The 22,847-nt window shown below is 40.2% G+C and overlaps 1 protein-coding gene across 4 annotated transcripts in view; it reads right to left on the reverse strand.

The window, feature by feature from the left end:
* The window catches only part of LOC116042488 (leucine-rich repeat and fibronectin type-III domain-containing protein 5), a 125,497-nt gene that overhangs the window by 84,375 nt on the left and 18,275 nt on the right, over positions 1-22,847 (reverse strand). For 2 of the 4 annotated variants that reach the window (XR_004895744.1, XM_031288666.2), the window contains exon 2: positions 12,438-12,544. The exons of 1 other annotated variant lie outside the window; for it this stretch is intronic. The gene's annotated coding sequence lies outside the window, so the exon portion shown is untranslated. Of the gene's footprint in view, positions 1-12,437; positions 12,545-13,123; positions 13,208-22,847 lie in introns of those variants that run through there. One more of the 4 variants, XM_031288667.2, reaches the window with a different exon arrangement.

A 22,847-nucleotide genomic window follows, 5' to 3' on the forward strand; every position in this document is an offset into this window, starting at 1 on the left:
GTAGTAGCAAAGGGACATTGCACACCTTTGTTTTAGTCCGCCTATAATTTTAAATGGGGATAAAATGTAGTTCAGTCAGGAATACGCTCATCATAGATTTAACCATTTATTGCAACAAATGGAAATACAGTTATGCTTGGCGCTAATGGCTCCGCTCTTGATAATGCTCCCTGGACCAGCCAAGCAGCATGCTAAGCTGAAACAGGGAGCACCATGCAGAACCCCCCCCCACCACACTCATGTTAGGACTCTGTACTAGGAAGGTGGAGGCTGGGGTGGTGGAGGCAAAACGTTGCCAGCAGGGATCAGTGAGAAGGGAGTCACATTTTTAAGTCTTGATAAGTCGTCTTGATGTGAGAATGGCTGCTATTGGTGTGTGTCTGATAGGAATGATAATTTAATTAGCGGGCGTATGACTTTCGTGCCCTGCATGAACTAACGCTAAGCTTAATTTAATAGTTGATTGCATTACTTTGTCGCTAGTGTGTAGCTTTAACAGTACTGATCCAAACGTGTGTGTATGTGGCGGGTGTGTGGCCTGACTCTACTTATTTAATGAAACCCACTTAGTCTTGTGTTGGTTTTTTTGGCACTGATTATTTACTATGGCACTCATTTTAGATTTAGATTTATTGTCCAAGAGGGATATTTGTTCTCACAGCCAGTACACAGAAACATATAGGAGGAGGTGGTACTTTGGTTATCCATTCTTATAGGCCATGAAATGTTTATATGTTTCGGGCACCCCCCAGGGAAAAATACATTTGACTCGGCACTCACTCACAACACAGCAGCAACAGTTTGCCCTTTGCTAAACATTTTCTATTTGTATTTTCATTTCTCCTGCAAACACACAATGCCAATGTCCTGATTCCAGTTGCAAATAATAATGTTTGAAATAACCGTATTGACAACATGACATCATGACTTCACGTAAACATACACGGCCACTTTCTTAAGCCAAGTGGCGTGTTATCTGTATGCATTTTGAGCGGCGTATACAGTGGATGGGTTGGGTTTAGGAAAAGAAGAACCAGTTGGGTTTAGGAAAAGAAGAAAGCTACGGTTGGGTTCAGGAAACGTGACACGCGGGTTGGGTTTAGGAAAGGAAGAACCGGTTGGGTTTAGGAAAAGAAGAACGGGGTTGGGTTTAGGAAAAAAAGAAAGTGACGTTTGAGATTAGGAAACGTGACACGCAGGACACGATCCCCGGTCTCCTGGGTGAAAGTCCTGTGTTTGACCCATCCACCAACCCAACCAACCCCCCTACGCAAATGTTCTACTCGCTACGGTGTAAATTCACACGCAATCGCAAGGTAATGTAAGTCAATGGAGGCCAAACGGCGTTGATAAACGTGCTAAAAAGCGAGTATGATTCTTGATATCACGCCAAAAATGGCATACGAATTGGCGTGTCATATATACGCCACTTCATGAGATCAGTCTGGTATTGGATGGGCAGTGACTAAATCAGAAGACAAATTATTACAATCTTTCAATACCAAGCAGCTGACCCATACTGGAACAGGCTCTGTCCTATTTGCCTTGTCATGTTCCAACTCAGCTCAGTCATGTGTCACAGTCTTTACTAAAATCTCTATTAATTTGTGGGTTGCTTTATTTTAGCAAAATTACCATTGGGTACCGTTCACTTTTTTTCCCGGTACGTACCTGAGATTCGGTTCCGGTACCCAATGGTACCTTTTTCGGTACTTTCCCTCTGTAGTGACAAAAAATGAATTGCAGTTGTAAAATTAATTCCAAGCCTATATATCCTTAATTAGAACATTTTGTTATTTATTTAGAACATTTTACATGCCACACAAAATAAAACACCTCCCTCTCCCCTCCCAAACCTGTCCATACAAACTATCAAATACTTATTAATTTCTTACACTGCACTGTAGCTTTTATTATTGTACTTGTATTTGATTCTATTTTAGCCTTTTTTATTTTCTATATCATTTTTAAACTGCTCTTTAATGTTTTATGTAAAGCGTTTTGAATTGCCTTGTTGTTAAGATGTATGGAGGGATGGGGGTTAGCTCCGGATACTCCAGCCCTGCCTCCCCGAAGCAGGAAAAGCTGTAACACTACGTAAGCTATTTATTGAGTTTCCTTTTAGCAAAATATTCAGTGAATTTAATTTAGAGCTTAGATCTGGCCCAAAAAATCAAGCCCGACCCAACCCGAGCCCGTGCACGTTGTGTCCGAGACCGGCCCGGCCCGGAATTATGAGCCCGAGCCCGATTTCAACCCGACACTTTTTTAATACGTGGGCCGTTATAACTGACGTTCTCAACTACAATTCAGAGTTGTTTGAACTCAACGCATTTCTCTGTGAGGGCTTGCTTCGCCCTCATGCTTGGAGAAGTAACAAAAGAGGACATTGAAGGCTGACTATCATCTTTTCTGCCACGGCGAGCCTGCTTCATGTGTCCGTTCATCATCCAAGTCCCCGTTTTATTTGCTGTCATAGGGGAGCAGCGTGCCGCACTTAGCCTAATGCACTCGACAAAGCCGACACATATGTTGTCACTGCCCACGACTTGTTTAAAATGGTTCCATACCTCCGACTTTCCTCCAAACTTGCTCAAAGGTAATTCTCCTGATTTTCTTTTTTTCTTTACATCCTCAAGCTCCATGTTGCACTTAAGCTACACCATACAGCCCAGCAGCCCCGGTGTGATGTGTGCGAGAGGAGAAGACTCCGCGCATGACACGTGTTGCATTTTGTAACTGTAGTCCAACTTGTGTAACTTTTTGGACACATTTGTTACTTTGGCCTAAATATAGCCTATATAGATAATATTTCTGATTATGGCATAGCTTTCTCCCCACCCAATTAGGCTAATAAAGTAATGATTTAAAAAAAACACAAATGCTTGATCAAGGGCCCGGCCCAGCCCGGCCCGAGGATAGTGGCGGGAAAATAACGGCCCTGCCCGGCCCGGCCCGACTCAGGTCGGGCTCGGGCTCGGGCCGAGAATCTAAACTGTAATTTAATTCCCTCTGCAAAACAGTGTAGGATATGTCTAGGGCTTATTGTGAAAGATAAAAACAGAAAGAATGTTTCTGGCAAACGCTGCCTTTGTCAAGGTTGAAAGGAGTAATAAAGTTTTGCCGACTGTACAATCTGTAGTTCGGACAGCAGCCTCCATGTTGTTGTATGATGATTCTCATAAGTAAACACTACTCGTGACAAAAACAACAGTTCGAAAAATATGTTGACGTGCGAAATAAGCGCACGGAAAAAACGTCCCTGGTGTGTAAAGGCCTTTACTCTCACCTCTGATATTTATGAGTAAGAGCTGCTCTCTCGCAAAGATACAAACCAGAGATGTAAGACTCAAACTATGATGTCATCAGGTATAAAGCTGCCTCATAGATAATGAATGTGAAACTAATTTTGCAGAATAAAAAAAAACAAAAAACAAATGAGGTTTATTCTATGTTAGCGTTTCATTTCTGAAACAGAAAATCTACCTGTTACCTCCGAACATCCCCCTGGGTGGTCTCAGTGTCATCTTTAAAATCTTTCTCAATTCATTGATTTTGGAAAAGCTCCAGACATTATATCTGATGACATTATATCTGATGACAAATTTAAGTTTTTGGATTTTGGAGAGAGTTGTTCATGTTCACTAACATTTTGAACACACATGTATGAAATACCAAATTGCCCATAGTTCCCCTTTTGCTATAACGCAATGTACCAGACAGTTTTTGCTTCCATAAGTTTATTCAAATATTAACTTTAAGGATAGCACAGTTTAAGGCCATTTCTTTGTAAAGCAAGCAGTAAATTGTCATTCTGATTATAATATATCTTAAAATCTCATACATCTCAAATAGGGATCTGCAGTGAATTAAACTATCCGCACCACAGCTCTGCCTTTTGTGTATGTGTGTGTGTGTGTGTGTGTGTGTGTGTGTGTGTGTGTGTGTGTGTGTGTGTGTGTGTGTGTGTGTGTGTCGGAGCTGAGCCTCACTCTTTGTCAACATGCAGAGAGGACAGATATGCTCGCCCTTACATGCTCTCGGGTACCGAAATTTGGCACCGTTTGATTTAACATAATTCGGTCGGAACCTAAAAAAGTACCCAACCCTATAATTTATTCACATGGCAATATTCTTCCAGGTTAATCTATATCTGATAACAATAAGCAAAAGATAATACAAAACAACAAAAAAACTAGCAAGAAACAAATAAGCACTCACACATTTCTCACATATTGACTCATTGCTTCCATCTTAACACAATTCTGTGATTCATAAGCAGCCAAACCAGATCTGCGATTTATTGGGCATTAGTTAGAAAATGTTTTTCTAAACACGGAGCATTGGAAAATGCCTAACATTACGGCCAAAATCCATTGCAAAAATTTGAGATGTGTATCAATATTCACAAGTCTCATTAGCAGTTAAAGTGCTTCTGACTGCTTTTCCACAAACATTTGCATCTCGCCTGTTAAGCCAGTGTCTGGATACATATTAAAATACTCAGAGGGAAAAATACACCCCAGAATTAGCTCATTTAGTCATAATCATCTCGGAAAGAAATTGGATTGAGATTTGTGAACATTTGTGTAAGGAGGAGATCAACTTGTTTATGTTTACGTACTGGAGCTGAAGTGGTAGGAACAGCTTATGGAAGTTTGGCTTTAAGGTCGAATTTATTTCCACCCCTATATGGTGTGAAATCAGTGGCCTGTTCAGCCTGAGTGGGTAGCCTCTGAATTAATTAGCATCCATGTATAACTCATATGTTTAGTTATGCTATATCAACTGCAAGCCTATGGGGGAAAAAACAAACAGTATGGCTATAGTTAGTTCTAAGTCACTGCATTTTTGCAACGGGTTTGAACTAAATGAGTCATCGTACAAATGCATAAAACTGACCTATTTCTAAAGTGATCACTCAGATTAATGTTTTTTTTCATGCATCATAATGCTAGTGTAATCTATACAATGCAGTAAAGGGAAGGCTTTTGTCCAAAGCCTCTCAAGGTTCAATGCGTAATGCACATATTTTCAGTGTGGCTGGCCCCTGTGGATCTGACCCACTCAGCTGGTAGTGGTAATGCTCTGCCTTGCCTTACATGACTATGTATGTGCATTTTGTAATTTCTATTCATGTGTATAATTCATGTGTGGCCAAAAATGCAGAATTGCTGATGCAGTTGCATTATATAAATGTTCTAACATGCTTGCTGTTGCAACATATGCGCCTCTTTTGAACATGATACACTATATGGTGAAGAGATTTCTTCCTATCTTCTTAACTTTTCAACTTCATCTCACACTCTTCATTCAGCTGAATGAAAATCGTGAGATACCAGCTTCCGAAGCCTTCTACATATTGTCTTGGATAATACTCCAGCATTAAACTGCTTTAAATGCCCATTGTGTGCATAAATAATCATCAATAGCATTCCCCTGATCCGATATTTGTTCATCTTGCGTGCGAGCCACCTTTAAGCTCATGCCCATCATGCCTCTCATAAACATCAGTATGACACATTCTCTCAGAGATTACTCTTTGATCCATCCACTAAAATTACATAATAATGCAGGCCCACACTACCTATATGTGTATTACATAAGATCAGGAACACCCACCATCTGGTTACCATGACATTAGTAACCATCTCTATTGATAATAGCCAACCTTTGTTTCACCCAAGCTACTGCACGCAACACAACACACACGCTGTCTTACGCATGGCACTGTGCATGGGTCATTAAAGTTATACATTGCATAATCACAATTTGCCTAACTGCCTGAATTGCATATGAAATGCGCACTTACTGTAAAAGAAAATACATGATTTCTTCTGATTTTTCTGAACTCTTTTTCTTCTGAACAGTTTAATATGTTATTCTTTTAAAAATTAAAACCACAGCAGATGTTGAATCTGACAATGTAGAAAATAGCCCTGAGAAAGAGAAAGATCTATGACATGATACGACAGCAATTGAGATCAAGGTTAGAAAATGTGAACGCTGTAACAATTACTAACTTTTTGATTTTCATTCAAGACATAATCAAGGCTGGATAGCCAAATGGGAAAAAAATGCAACTAGCACTGGGCTCCAGACCCACAGCGGCCCAGAAGGCCACATATGAATTGTATCACTAAAGCACAATATGAACTCAAACACTAAAGGCCTCACTTCAGGAACTGAATTGATATTACCTTGTGCACCTGACTTGTTGGCCCTTTATCAAAACAGACACGGAATACATGTGTGTTCACAAATTATTGCAAACATGGGGTCACCTGGGGCCCACGGCTCATTTTTGCCCCTGGCCTCCCTAGTGAGTTAATCCGGCCATGCTTTAATTAAAAACTAACAACAAAACGGTGCACTGGTGGGACGCCGGTTGATGCGGCCGTGCATTTCCGTGACCATCGGACACTGCGCAGAGAGCGAGGCGCTGGAGATGATGTATTGCAAATTTGGGATCACTTCCTGTGTCAACTATGTGGCGTTAGACAACACACACTAAACATGCATTATGTAGCTCTGTATCCAGTGTAGACCACACTATGTAAATTTCGTATTTGAAACTTTTTTTTTTTAAATCTACTATCAAGACCAAGATAATTTCTAGTTCTGGAGCCCAGCTTTGGGTTGGAAATATTATAACTCAACTAAAAAATAATCAGGCTGTTTTTTTTTTTTTTTTACTTCTGGATCCCACAGAAGAGCAAGACATCTTGTTCTGCATTAGTTCAGGGAGTGCGGGGATTTCTGCTTGTGTCTTTTCTGTCTTTCTCTCGTAAGACTTTACTTTGACCAAGCTGGTTGTATTATATTGGGTTAGGCAGAGGTAGGCTGTCTGCCAGACAGTGATGTAATTACATTGTTAACAGTCATTGTGTCAGGCACTGTGAGCTATACACAGGTCGTAGCCTTTACCTCTCTCACTTTCTGGGATGACATTACACTTGCTCTACCTTGCTCTCTCGCTCGCTCTCTCAGTCTCGGGCTGTCATCCAGGCGGACACTGAAGGCTTGCGAGGGTGACAGTGACTTTGCCTCTGTTTAAAAGGCATTCGACTTGTAACTTTATCTACTGTCCTCTCTATCCGTGTATCTCGTTGTCTCGCTGACATTAAATTTGCTTACACATTTTGTCACTGGTGTCAGTTTGTTTTCCATCTCTGTGATACAAAACTTCCCTACCCTGTCTTAGTATTTTTCTTCTGTAGGGTGATAATAGAAGTCCTTCCCTGTCAAGCTGATACTGGCCCATTTAGCACTACATCTAATTACCTCATTATTCTAACCAAATCAAATGTGTTTCTGACATTAGCATGCAACAGTGAATAAACTCCATTAAACTCCATTTCTAACTGCAGCCAATATGCAATGGAAGCTACTTCTAAGGAATCTCTAGAGCTGACTAGAGACATGACTGGGGCAATAATGCAAATGCAGTGTGCCTTCAGTTAACATATAGCAAACATACAAAAACAGAAATAAAGCTTTAAAAGCTTTCTAAAAACGAAGAAAAGTTGAGTGCATAAACAGAACAAGAACAGGAAACAAGCATTACACACTGTACTAGGTGAAACAATGAAAGGTGAATGAATGATGAACAAATATTTTTGGATGAGAACAAGTGGGATGATGTGTTTTAAGTCAGTATTATGTGTGCAGGAGTATGCAGTCTGGAAGATGGATCAAAGAGAAACAAAAACATTTTTCATTGTAAAATCTGGAGACACATTGTAAAATCTGGTTGAATCTGGCTAAATTTAATCTAGTCCTGGCAACAAGTCCTCCAAACCTTACGACGATATAGGTTGTTTATTCCTACCCTCTACGACCCACAGGAGTGTTTCATAAATTAGCGCCCCTAGCACTGGCAGGAAAGGAGTGTTTTATACTATACATTCAAACGCAACATAAGCAACATGCAACCAGAAGCCTACTTACTTCCTATAAAGTTGAGGGCTCTAAAAAAAAATAAAAACAATGCTTGTGAATAGCTTTTACTGTCTATGCTTTATTTTTATTTTTTTTTAACACATGGTAAGGATTTTTTGCCCACAGTACTACAGTAAGCACACACACTCAATGACACACGCACACGCACAAACACACACACACACACACACACACACGCACACACTCAAACTCACACAATGATCCCAAGCTGCAAATACTCCCCTGTTCTGCCAAAACAATGTCACCTTCTGATATACTCAGAGGTAAAGACAACTGGACCGTAACCTTGAATTACAGTGTGTGTGTGTGTGTGTGTGTGTGTGTGTGTGTGTGTGTGTGTGTGTGATTAATTATTTACAAACACAAAATGTCACACAGACACCAACATAATGCACGCACACACACACACACACACACACACACACACACACACACACACACACACACACCACACACCACACACCACACACACACACAGTCTCCACAACTCCACAGGGTGCACCTGTTCCTGGAGTACATTGAATGGGAATAATAAATGAAGTGAACAACTTCTAATTTAGAGCTTAGTACCCTGTAAAACTAATTTCTGTTTTTGAACAGGCTATCACGGTTGCACACAAACACACACACACACACACACACACACACAACAAACACACAGTCCCACTGCAACTTAAAGACAAAATCATAGTTAAAGCTAATTATGAACTATGTTCAGGGTTTCCCGCAGAAAATGTGTTAATTAAGGTGGTAGGTTTGCCATCTGAGCGGTAGTAATAAATCAGTGTTAGTGTAGTACACACTACACTAAATATCAAATTTAAATATATAATTAATACATCTCTGTAGTGCAGACTCTGCATATTTTTCTAGTGCATACTACCCACTACACTAAATAATAATACATTAATTAATAAATAACCAGTTTTTCAAAATAACAGTTGCAATGTGCAATTTTAAGCTCATTAAAAAAAAAGTGCTATAACAATTTTACTGGCATTGCTCCCATTATCCTCCGTGACATGCACTCTTCCACTTTGCCCGACAACTCTTCTCCAAAACAAACAGCTGTGAGATAACAGAGCTCAGCCCATAGCTTCACACACTCCAGCAGATAGTGAAATAAAAACAGGACACGTAATTTCACTGTGTGTAACTACGCTAACTAGCCGTGTATTGGGAACAGTGTGTAGTGACTAAAAACAAACGGACAACAACTGTGTCTCAAAGACCGGGAAACAGCCAGGACGTTGAGAATCCACGCGTGAGAGGTGATGGATAGTTCCAGTCACTTCGTTATGTATTCACTTCATTGAAACATGAGAAGAAAGCCTCACTGATGTGAAGAACAGGACAGAGAAACATATATAAATGTTCTCTGCCTGCCGTATGCCAACGCTCCGGTAAGTCCACTCACCCCGTCTCTGCCCGGGCATGCCCCAGCTGGCAGTGAAATGGCGATTGTTCTCACCAACACACACGCGCGATATCAACTGGCTAGTTATCCTCCAGACAGCGACGGGCCACGTCTCTTTTTCTGTTTTTCATTTCGGCCGTGTGGCGCGCGTGCCCGCTCGCGGTGGGAAGCACGTCCGCGCTATTGTCCGAGATGCACTTGACGGCCTTTTGTGCAGCGGATTTTTTTTTTTTTTGACGACCTAGTTAAGGCGGTAGGGTTCCCCAGCTTAGGCGGGCCGCCCAAGCTGCAAAGTGCTGCGGGAAACCCTGATGTTGTGTGAAAATCTGGCAGCATGATCGCATATTATTAAATAATCACTTGACAATTACTTCAATTAATTATGTCTGAACGTACAAAAATAAGCTTGTGCAAACTCACACAAGCATGCACCCTTTATAGCTCATACATATTCTCCTTTCCTCAGAAACACACAACAGAAAGAGCCCAGTCTACCTTAGTCAGTCTGCGGATTATTAACTAAGCACTATCTGTCTGCCAAAATGGCACATGAAACAGTGTTTCCATGCTTTAGCCATGGAGGGAGCTGCTTCTTATCCTACTGAATAAGTGCACAAGAGCACAAACAAACACACTGGGTTCCTCAGTCTGGGTCTTTCTTTTTTCCACGGGCAAAAAGACAATCGCTCATTGCTGACAAGCATTCTCCCACATGAAGAAACATTTATGCACACACCCACACAACTTTGATTTCTTTTTCTGACACACAGAAACACAGAGACACACACACACACACACACAAACAAACACACACATATACACACACACAGACAATCCTTGGCTGCATCTTTTTCAGCCACACCATGTTTCATTAGCAAACTGTTAGACATTGTAACACCTCCCCTCTCTAAAATATAACAGTTTACAAGAAGATTATGGAAAACATAAAATACCATATTATGCAATGAGCTGTCACTAATAAAGACATTTATGTCAGTCACATGGGAGATATGCAATACAAGAGGTGTACGAGATCTTGTCCCACTCGATATTTAAATGTGACGAGACTTCTCATCGAGGTAAAAAGTTGTCTCGCGATAATTGGTCACAAGTGCAGAGCAGCAGCCAGTAGACGAAGTTTGGCCTGGTTGGTCTTATAATACATCTGGCCTAGAAGATGAGTCTGGCTTGGACCTCTAAATTAGCATAAAAGATTGACCCTGAGTTAACTTTTGCAGAGCTGTAGCAGAGTTGCGATTGTAAAAAGCTGCCGGTAAAACCCAGCGTTAGAACATTAGAGGGTACCGCTGCTGAACACACACTTTCAAACAGTCGCTCAAACACACTCACTCACGACTGCCAGTGTTTTCAACTAATTACTTATTTTGTCATGGTGTGTATTTTTCTGTTTCCTGTTTTTATTTTGGTAGTCTGGTTTTCTGTCTTGTCTTGTTTTACTTCCGGTCTTTTGGTTTTCCCACCTTTGTGATTGTCTGATGTCTTTCACCTGTTTCCCAGCCCTTGTGTCACCTGCCCCTTGTTAACCCTCGTTTACGTGTGTATTTAGTGTCTGTGTTTCCTTTGTCTGTTGTCAGGTCATTTTTTCTGTTTTTGGACATTGTGTGTTTTAGTCTACCCATGTGTGCCTAGGTATTCCTGTTCCCTGTAATTCCTGTTTTTCAGGATTCTGCCTGTTCCTGTTTTTGGGATTCTGCCTGTTTCTGTATTGGAATCCTGCCTGCCTGCTTGCTTGCCTGCCTGCCTGCCTGCCTGCCTGCCTGCCTGCTTCTCTCTGGATTCAAGGAAGTTTGCCACGTGTTGGAATTGTTTATTGGAGTTTGGAGGATGCCATTTCCACATGGTCAATGCCACAAACAAGAGACACTGATTAACTGGGCACGCTCAGGAGAGCGCACTGCACCCACCACTCACCACTGGTTCCCCTGGACACGACCCCCCCTTGCCCCTTGCACTATTCTCTGTATATATTTATCTTTATTAAATCACTTAAACGTATTTCCTATGTTACGTCTGCTTTTGGGTCCAACCTCCAGTGCCGTTCTGTAACATATTTCACACAAAGACAGTGGTGCACACACAGTTTCCAATCAGTGATGGATCTGCTGCATACTGATTGATTGCTGCAAGGTCAAATGGAGAGGGGAAGAGAGGTAGAGAGACACAGAGAAAACAAGAGTGGGGAGTGTTGTGTTCCCACTTCTCCCAGTGTGTCATTACTGGGTGATTATGGTGGTAATGACCCTGTAACTCTAACACCTGTCAACCTTAAATACACACCATGTTATTGCTCTCTTTTCTCTCCATTTATCCCATCCTTATCTGTGGGTAGTGATGGCCTAAATCACTATGACTCAAAATAAGGGTCTGGGGCTACCCAGGGACCAGAACGTTATACCTTTTTAGATGAAAAAGGGTAGATTTTACTCTAATCAAGTTCTACATTTTAATAACTAGTTTTTTTTAACTTTACGATCTCATATGGGTCTATTTAGGGAATCAATACACTTTAAAGTCCTCAACAGTGTACAAAAGTGTTAATTGGAAGCAAAAATCTACTGTTAAGAAGCCCCAGAGCAAGATATTTGAACTAAGTGCTGTAATGCTCCTCAATTGGCAGGATTGTGTAAAAATTTAGTTGTACTGGGAAGCTCCCAGTAGCTGATGGTAGAAATCTGCTGGGGCAATATGTGTAACTGTGAATGAATGAAAGGCACAAATTTGCTGGACAAGAACACTGAACTCAGCAAACACCTCCCTTGGACACATGACAAATGAACTGACAACTAATGTTGCAGTCCAGCGAGAAGCGACGGCTAGGAAGAACATGTTATAATTCAGCCCATACTCGGTTCAGTTTGCGTTCATAGGCGACTGGCACCTTGTGTGAAATCTGGCCTCTATTGATGGCAGCATAATGGAAGAAAATGAGATGATCAGGTTGTTAATTTGCATTTTAGGTCACCAATAGAATACAATGAGTCTGTAATGGATATGCAGAATGGCTCAGGAATTACGTTCATACTGGACAAATCCATACCTCGCGATGTTCGTCCAGTGCCAACCTTCAGTGCCAATGCAGGAAGGGTTGATGGATAGTGTGAAGCATGTCTGACTTTCATGCAGAAATCGCCTCCCGTCACAAACCTGCAAGTAACAATTGCCTTTATTTATTAACCGTAACCATGAACTTTTCCTAACCTTAAAAAGTGTTTAAGTTGATAACCATACCATAACAATGTTTTTCTTTTTACCAAAACAAAAAACAAAATCAAATGCTCCTAATATTTACAATACCATAGTTGCCATGCACAGATATTAGAGCGCAAGAACCTGAAAAAATATGGACAATGGACTTAAAAAATTTTTTTTGACATAGAGCACAAAATCCGGAATTTTGTCTGACGATATGATTGAATGGCTACAGACAGACACTGAGATCTTTTTAAGAGAAACAATTGTTTTATGTTTTAACCGTTCTATACCTATACTATACTATACATTATCAAATGTGATAAAAGCATAATTATAAGAAAATAATGTATGTAATTCATTCCTACAAAATGTACGGTTGCATATGTCAGAGTAGAATTGTCATACACAGTATTTGTGAAAAGTTTATTAATTGGAATTGAGAAACATAAAGCATAATCAGGCATGGCGGTGTTCTAAAATAATTCAGTGCAACGGGGCGCGACAATTGTGTCCCTGGGGAAGATGACTTACTGGAAGAAGACAAAACTTGAATCCTAACATCAATATAGCTCAGAAAGTTGATACACTGCAGTGTATCCTCTGTTTTTTTTCTACTATATACCACAGAAATGACAACAATCTGACCTTAAAGGGGTACTCCAGCAATATCATACATCATGTCCATAATTGCATGAACAGATTTAAAAGTAAAGGTTCACTATCATAGCAACAGAGCCTGAACTAGCCTGACTTTTTAGGCCTGTGTATATGGGTTAAGCTCCAAAATGATGGATCTTACAGTACAATTCCTATAATGCAACTAAAAAGTATCTTTCATTACAAACTCCCTGACTGGTTAATGCTCACATCTTTCAAACTCCACACATCCGATTTCTAGTGCAGGCAGGAAGTAAAGATAATAATGATTACATCATCAGGGTTGTGTTCTCAGACTTGACAAAGCTCCTCCAATGATCTTAAACCTACATTGTGTAATTTTTTGAGTTGATTCTTAGCAAAAACCCCTTTGTTCTTTTACAAATATGTGCTCATTCATGTGTAATTACTTCCACCAACTAATCAAAGTATTCTCGTAAGCGTAGAATCTGCCATTTAGAATCATTCAGAATACATACGAGCGAGTCGCTCGAATGACGGCCGCCATGTTGCACCTTTAAAATACATTAGCCAAAGAGGGACATACCTCCGCCTTTTGCCCTTTTACTTTTTACGACAGGCTAAGCAACAAGACCAAAGTTAATATTGGAGTGGCTAGAACAGCTGCATGTAAACGATGGAGATACTAAGAGCTTATTTTGGGTTCGGCCACCGTAGCAGTTAAAACACGATCGGAATGGGAAGGGCTAGAAAGTAATATTCAGTTGGCTGTCATATACAATTTCACCGCTAGATGGGAGAAATTCTTACACAATGTAGCTTTAAACAACTGTTTTCATAGGCTGAGAATAACTTCCCATGACAATAAACTGATCTTACTGTAATGTGTGAAATCAGTGACGCGCCCCTTTAATCTTTTCATTGTACTAGGATACGGGGTTTTGAAAGAACATTTGCTGATTAGAAATAACTTATACATTTGTTGAATGCCAGAAAAGCACTACATATTTTCTAAATGTAAGAACAATTGCATGTTTTTAATTAAGCTGAAAAATAGTGAACATCAATAAAATCAACTAGGCATTTTCCTATGGTTATAATCACTAAAAGCCTCTTAGAGTTAAGCATCCATCTCTTTATCAACGGGACTCATGGTTAGGCGAATGAGTGTATATTATTTGTTTGTTTGTTTGTCTGGATTTGTGCCACCGTGCAACGATTCCCTCGGTCTCATGTTGAAACATCTCAATTATGCCTCCTCACTTCCATGTTTTCCCCTGTGTTTGTGTACGTGTGTATCTGTGTGTGTGCTGATGTCATGGTAAGATCCATTATTCCCCTGGTTTGTCAAGAAACACAGACACAGGGCTCAATGCAAAGATTTACAGTAGACCTATCAAATGCCTATGTGTGTGTGTGTGTGTGTGTGTGTGTGTGTGTGTGTGTGTGTGTGTGTGTGTGTGTGTGTGTGTGTGTGTCTTGGAGACAATAATGGGGGGACAATGTGTTGTTTTCTATCAGATTTCCGCCCAAATTATGATGAAATTAACAGGCGGGGGCACATTTAATAATTTATTCTAACAAGCGAGGTAACAAACTGCCTTGTGTGTGAGTGTGTTTACACGTGTGTGCACTCATGTATGTGTGTGTTGGAAGTATGAATGACAGCAGAGCTACTTCACAGTCAGGCCTCAGGCATTCACTGGCATCACTCAGTCTCACTTTGCTCTTGTATTTATGATGCTCTCTCACTTCCATCTGAGGAAAGATATCTACTCAAAAGCACAGCAACATTATTACACTGAGTATCTGTCCTTTACTCTTTCTATCTCTGTCTTTTTGTCTGCCTCTCTATTGATGTCATTAAAACCCAAATGAAGAGGCTTGCTGGCAACCCACTGCCATATTCCCATTAGCAAACAGTCACACAAACACACACACATATACACAAACTTTTGCTGCTACAGCTTTCTGATACAGTGCACAAAACTGCAAACTCTACTGTACATTCACTTGATATCTTTGCTACTAAACTTCATAGATATAAACTTATACTCGCTTCCACTACGACCGCTTGCTCTGCATTCACACACACACACACACACACACACACACACACACACACACACACACACACAGTAGGGGTATTTAGATAATTGGCTGTAAAGCTGCTCCCAGCTTGCCCACTGTGAACTGAATTGAGCAATACAAACAGCATTTAAATGGTTGGGCTCATGTGTGTATGTGTTTGTATGTGTGTGCTTAATGTCTTTGGAATTGAGACAAATATGACATTGTAGTGTTGACTATTGCAGAGCAAAAAGGAAAGGAGATGAGAGAGAGAGAGAATACGAGAGATTTTCACTCAGAGAAATGGGGAATAAAGGAAAGAGGAGGAGGGTGAAGACATAGTTGAATGACACATGAAGCAATTAAACAGCGTGTAACTCAGGGCCAACTTTTTTTTTTTAAAGTAAAACTTCTGACAATTACTGAGATCAACCAGCAGAACAAAACTTCAGTTGCTACGCCAGGGTAATAAAGAAACAGTACTCTGTGAATGGGGTTAACCACAAGTGCCAAAGAAAATAAAGCATTTTGTTGGATGTACAAGGGAGTAGAGTGTGGACTGTCAAGGGAGGAAACCCACCAAAGTATTTTACTGGCTTTATTCTTTCTTTAACTGGAAATTAATATATGCACTGGACAAGCTAAAGGAATTGTTCAACATGTTGTAAAATGCAATTACTTGTCGAGTTGGCAAGAGTTAGATGAGACAATCAACATCAATCTGTGAATATAACTAGAGCCAAGAGGTGACTATTAGCTTCTCATCTACCTCTTGGCAAGAAAGCAAATAAGTGTATTTCCCAAAATGTCAAACTATTCCTTTAAGTGAAACTTAATCTCATCTTGCAGTATTCTGACAATAGACATTTTGCACTTTCCCTCTGCTCTAACCCCTCCATGTCCATTTATGGTTCTTCCTGCCTCTCACCGTCCTTTCTCTTCTTACTCTTTTGTGTCGTTCCTGCAGACCTTCTCTCTCTCCCCTCCTCTTTTTATACTCTATATGCCCCTATTTGTCCTCTTCCTGAGTGATGTGCCATGACGCACACTGTTACAGTTTCTAATTTGACCTCTCCAGTGAAGATCCTCCTCCTAAACCCATCTCTCCATCCATCCGACCCATCCCAAGTGACTGTGCCTCCACTTGCTCTCTTCTATCACTTCACCACTCCTGTCATCCTTTCACACTTTTGACTCTCTTGTTTCCTCATCTCTTCACATTCGTACCCCGCATACACAAACACACACACACACACACACACACACACACACAGACTTTACAAGCACCTTATTCTCTCTTTCACACTTCCTTTTCCCTCTTTTTCCCCTTGTTGTTCTCTGTCCTTTTGTCCATTGATTCTTCCTCTCAATTACCTTGTCTGGATAGCATCTGGTAGCCGGGCCTATCGCGCGCGTGCCCCCGCGCGTGTGTGTGTGTGTGTGTGTGTGTGTGTGTGTGTGTGTGTGTGTGTGTGTGTATGTGTGTATGTGTGTGTGTGTGTGTGTGTGTGTGTGTGTAGGTGACCAGGTGTCTAGGCTGTGTTGCACTGGGTTCTTGTCATTCTGGGGAAACAGCTGCGAACAGATAACAAGTAGCTGGCTTCCCCACAGGTTTGCAGACAAATTAGAAATGCAGTCACATCATTCAGTCAGGACCTTTCCTTTGTCACCCTGGGCTCCAGCTGAAACAAATGGCCACATGTTGGCGTATCATCACCATTCTATCCAATCAGCTACATGAAAAAGACTTATCATGGAAGGTCCATTAACTTTAGTCAAGAGGTTTTGGATTCCCATTGTTTGGTTTAAAGTCGCTGATATCTGCTATAGTGTTCAAGGTCTTAAAAAAACGTGACATGACAATAAACACCTTAGCTTATTAGACAATAAAACTCAAATTGAATCTAAGAGTCAAACTTCTTTACATACGCAATAAGTGCAGTGTTCAATTCTTCAATAAAATGTAATCCAATAAGCATTTTCAACATAATAGAAGTGAACAACAAAGTAATACCCATTTCCCACAGGTAAAGAAATACCGCTTACACCCACTAATATCTGGCTTTTCTCTGCAGTGGGAAAGGTTACAATTGACATTCACTCCCGGGACAAATTGTGGTAGGCACGGGTATTTTTCTGCTCCAGCTCCCATAGGCAGTGAGGGAAACATGACACATGAGTAGATATGCTAATTTTCTGCCCTTTTCGGCATAATGCTATGACGCACATAAATTCCATCCATCTCTGCCCAAGCAGCTCTCGGACTTCCTCCGAAATTTGATCAGCACCGAGTTTAAAAGAAAGAGAACAATTAGAATAAGTATCAGACATTTAAAATAAGTAAATCAAAGCAGATTTTTACTGTTTACTAACCCTAAGAATAGTGTATCTCTTTTGGAGAATAGCAGAGCCAGTTACGTTATATTGTGTGTGTGTGTGTGTGTGTGTGTGTGTGTGTGTGTGTGTGGTGTCGAGCGAGTAAGAGAGTGACGCAAATGCAGAGCAAGCGGTCGTAGCGGAGGAGAGTATAAGTTTATATCTATGAAATTTAGTAGCAAAGATATCAAGTGAATGTACAGCAGAGTTTGCAGTTTTGTGCACTGTATCGGAAAGCTGTAGCAGCAAAAGTTTGTTGCGTTGAACGTGACACACCAGAAAAAGCTAGTTAACAATAAGGCCAGTTGGCCAGCTTCTTTCGGCACTGCCATTTTAACTGGAATTTCTAGTTCTTTCAGTAATTGCATTTCCACCACAGTCACTTCAACTACAACTTCAACTGCTTCAGTCTTCCAGCTATTTCAAACATTTCAACTGCAAATTTTCAGCAGCTAGCACTAGTCACAAGCTTTTTCTAGTTATACCAAAAACATATAATTTCTAAAATAAATTATAGCCATAAATATTTATATATATTTTTATGACAGGTATCAGGCAGAAGTGAAATGTTTCACTCTGACTGATTCCTAATGGACAAAAGAATAAAAAAGCCTATGTGGAAACCTCTTTGGATTTGTGTCCTTTATGGTTCTGAACAGGGACCAAGCTGATCACTCCTGCTGTGAAATTTCACAATCCATCATCATCGACTGCAGAGCCTACTTACAATGAACAGAAATCTCTTTGTTACTTGAGTCCACACTTCATTTTGTGTCAACCCAGCAGGAATTAGGTTTAATGTAACAAGGGACAGAAATGGCATAAACGAATGCAAATCACCCCACTTTATTACTGCAGGGCCCACCTTTCCTTGGCTGCCAGCTATGGAGCTGATGATTGAGGGATGAAATGGAGGCAGAAGATTAGGAAACCTGATAATAAACTTCTTACCGGGTCTTTTAAAGCCTCTTATGCCCTTTCATTCTCACTTTACCTCCCTACCTTTCTCTCTCTAACCTGGACTATTGAATGAATGATCATAATGATTGATAATGATAATGATTAATAACCATTAGCTACTTTGAATGCTCCAGTGGTGGGAAAAGTATTCAGATCAAGGTTGTCAAAAGTATCGATACTTAGAGTACTTTGACACGTTTTTGATACCACGTATCTAAAACAGTATGATCTTTGTTAATTATTAGGGGTGTCACGATTCTCCAAATCCACACTTTGATTAGACTTTCAAGATTAATGTCACAATTTGATTACATTTTCAATTTAAACAAGTTTTATCAAGAGAGACGGCAATGCCACAATAAGTGCCACTAGATGGCAGAAGGGTACTTTGCAACAACAGTTTGAGTTTAACGAAGTGCAATCAAATGCACCATTAGTTTAACGAGGTGCTCATGAACGCACCATGGAGTCCCGTTGGAGCCCATGTAAGATAACATTACCCTTTGACTTTAGCTGCATGCTACCGGTCGGTATAAGCTATGCTGTGTCAGCTGTTGTTTTTTTCTTCAGACATGTGCAAGTAGGTGGGGGTGGAGAGAGAAACAAATACTGGGGGAATCACCAAATCGAAATTGTGACACCCCTATTTATTATACATTCAATAGTACTGAAAGTAGCAAAGCTATAAAAAGAATGTGTAGGCCTATAAGGTAGGGAAAACATTTAAGAATAGTAATAACAATGTTAATTACTACAACTTTATTACAAATGTGTTGGTACTGTCCAGTGACTTTTTCTGTACCAGCACTTTGTGCAGGTTATTAATAAAAAAAAAAAAAATGCCATGGTATCAAAAGAGGTATTGAGTATCTTTTTTATCATATTGAAGTTTAAAATTCTGGTATTGTGCCATCCTTAATTGAAATCCTTTACTTAAAGCTTTAGTGCTTAACTTTTTTATATTAATTAACATTCCGTTACTGTACATTCAAGCCATTGCCAAATGAGTTGATACAAAGCTTATTATAGTGCTCATATTATGCTTTTTGGCCTTTTCCCTTTCCTTTATTGTGTTATAACTATGTTTGTGCATGTTATAGGTTTACAAAGTGAAAAGCCCAAAGTCCACCCAAAGGGACTTACCATCTCCAACAGAAAACACAGTCCAGCCTTTACTTCCGTGACGAACGTGCGTCACTTTGTAACACGCGTTATAATGCTCGCCTAGCTGCTAGCATGACACGCCCTCATACTCTGCTTCTGACTGGCTAGTAGTCCTTACCTAGCTGCTGCGCATGTGCGACTCCCAACAAAGATGGAATAAAAGTGAGATGCCTCACTCTGTAGCTAAAACACAGAGCTCAACACACAGGGTGAAAAGAGGAGCTGCAGCAATGTGCAGTTCAACAAAAATATGGTGTTCTTTGAAAACTAAACCATTTAAACCTATTCAGGTACAAATTATTATGAACCTGAAAATGACCATAATATGAGCACTTTAAGACTATCAGCTCCACAAAACACTCTCTGTATTTCTCAGTGTGGCTATGTTCAGAAAATGGTGTCGTCCGGCTGTTTTCGCGCGCAGAAAATCGAGTGAAGATAATTACCTCTTCTGAAGAGTCCACCATGTTTTTTTTAATCCTCCGTGTCCACCTTGGTTACAAGAAACTGCGTAGAGGAGGGGTGGGGGTGGTGCGCGATCACGGAAGGCTGGATGTGCCGACAGTTTTGCTGTCAGTTTTGCTGTCAGTACTTACAATTCCTCATGGGGGAGACATAAACTATGCACTATAGCTTTAAGTCAAAGTAGCAATAACGCACTGGATGTGCTAAAGTGCCAAGTCAATCCCACTACAGAACCCCTGCAGCACTAATACAGATTACTACAACGGTTTGCCGCTGATAAAGCACCTGAAATGACAAGTTACTAGTTTCCTCATATTGGATAAAGCATCTGGATTGTCTGCTTTTACTGAAGTACTACAGCATCCCTGCATTACTAGTAGCACACAAAAGAGGTACCATACTTGGATCTGATAAAGCCTATCTGAGTGGAAAGCAGCACAGATAGTGCAGCTAAGCTGCTACCTGGTTGTGGATTTTCCCAGGATAAACACATTTTACTTTAGGTAGCAAAAACACCCCTCAAGTCAGAAAAAGACCCTGATATCCAAAGCATCTGGCTTACTACAGAAGAGTAATGCTATGTATTTTCAAAGTGTAGGAATAGTTTTATTTATTCATTCTGGTTTATTTAATACATTTTACACCCTGGTGACTTTTAGACATAGTTTATGATGGTATGCTGTGTTCTTTTATCTAAAATCTCTTAAGAACAATCCCTGTCATCTTTCCTGCTAATACAATATCATACCATACTGTCCTTGTCATTCCATCTGTCTGTCTTTTTCTTTGTGTCACCCACACTCCTTCTCCATCACTTTCTCGCCATTTCTCCCTATGTCTCTCTCTCATTCCCTCTCTGTCTCTCTTTTATCTGATGGAGTGAATAATTCATGTCTATTCTTCAAGGAGGCTCTTTGTTCTCCCCTCTAGTGTTTTCATTTAAAGCTTGGGATACTTGGGATAGTGTGAGTGTGTGTCTGTGTGTAGCATTTCTGTGGTTGAATGAAGTTAAACTCATGAGTTAAACTCCAGATTCCGCCATTTTCATTTTCACACTCACACCCACGAACACAGACACGACGCAACCGACACAGTCACGCAATATTTCCGTAAAACAACCTCTTGTTCCTCTTGTCACCTTTGTGTACAGACGTCTCTGTCAGAAAAGAGAGAAAAAAGTGTGAGTTCTGCATGCTAATAAATGTGTGTGTGTGTGTGTGTGTGGGTGCGTGTCTTTTGTTTATGTGCTTTGGTGAGTGTGCTTTCCTATGTCAATTTTGTGTAGATTCCGCAGTGTGAAAGCATATAAAAGTGTGAATTGTAGTATTTTGCATTCTGTGGAGCATGTCTAAGTGAGTGTGTGGTGTACCTGGGTAAATGTGTGCGTCACTGTGCATGTGCAAATTACCATTTTTTTAATCAGTATTCACTACTACACTTGAAAACAATGCAGTGTGTGTATCAGTGTGTGTTATTGAATATGGGAGATCATTATAGTTTGGCACTTCCTAAATCCTCTGTCCTGAATACTGATATAGTATCTCTCTCTCTCTCTCTCTCTCTCTCTCTCTCTCTCTCTCTCTCTCTCTTTCTCTCTCACAAACATACAAACACACTATATTTTTAAAACATCAACTGAGGAAAGAAAGAAGAGGCTTACTGTTGAATGTATTAATCAAGTAATGCTATTTTCCTATAGTGTGTCTTGGATGTTGATTTTCAAAATAACTGTGTAGCGTGTAGACATATACTAAAGTTCTTATGCTTAATATTTCAGTTCCATACCACCTAAAGTTACCTAACTTTTTGCTAACAACATTGTCAAGTGTATGTGTGTTGGCTCCTGTGAATCCTTTGTTCATGTGCATGCCATTTGAAACCAGCGCCGGCATGGCAGACTCCGCCACTCACAATGCAAACTATCACAGCACATTAAAAGGTAAAAATACATACCATGGTTATAGCAGAATGAATGCCAACCATAAATATAAACATTCTGTTTGATATGATGAAAAAGGATTGAAGTGTGGTTGCTTGATTGACAGTTGTGTGAGCCTATTAGAGTCAGCAATGGTGGTATGTATATTATATTATATTTAGGGCTGTCAATCGATTAAAAAAATTAATCTAATTCATTACATACTCTGTAATTAATTAATCGAAATTAATCGCATACATAATTAACGGTGCCTGAACCGATACTTTTTAAGAAAGTAAAACACAAAACAGCAAAACAGTTGGTGACATTAAAGAACGGCTTGTTTATTGCTAAGGCCATATGGTCAAAATTAAATGATTTAATAATAATGTATAACAATAACAACAACTTATTTCACTAGTAAATTGCTGTTGAATGACAAAAACAACCACTAGATGGGAAAAGGACATTTACAATAACTTCAAATGCACCACGAGGCTGTAGTTTACCAGTTTCATTGAACGCACCGCCTGTGTTGTTTTTCCGACGGCTAAAACACAGTCAAACTTTACACCGTTTAGCGTTAGCTGTCAGCATTTTAACCGTTTTTAATGCAGCTACTAGCTAGCGGTAGGCTAACGTTAGCTGCTGTCGAGTATAGTGTTAACTAGCGTCACGTGCAGC

This window comes from Sander lucioperca, chromosome 18, assembly GCF_008315115.2.
Source record: "Sander lucioperca isolate FBNREF2018 chromosome 18, SLUC_FBN_1.2, whole genome shotgun sequence".
Classification (NCBI taxonomy): Eukaryota; Metazoa; Chordata; class Actinopteri; order Perciformes; family Percidae; genus Sander; species Sander lucioperca.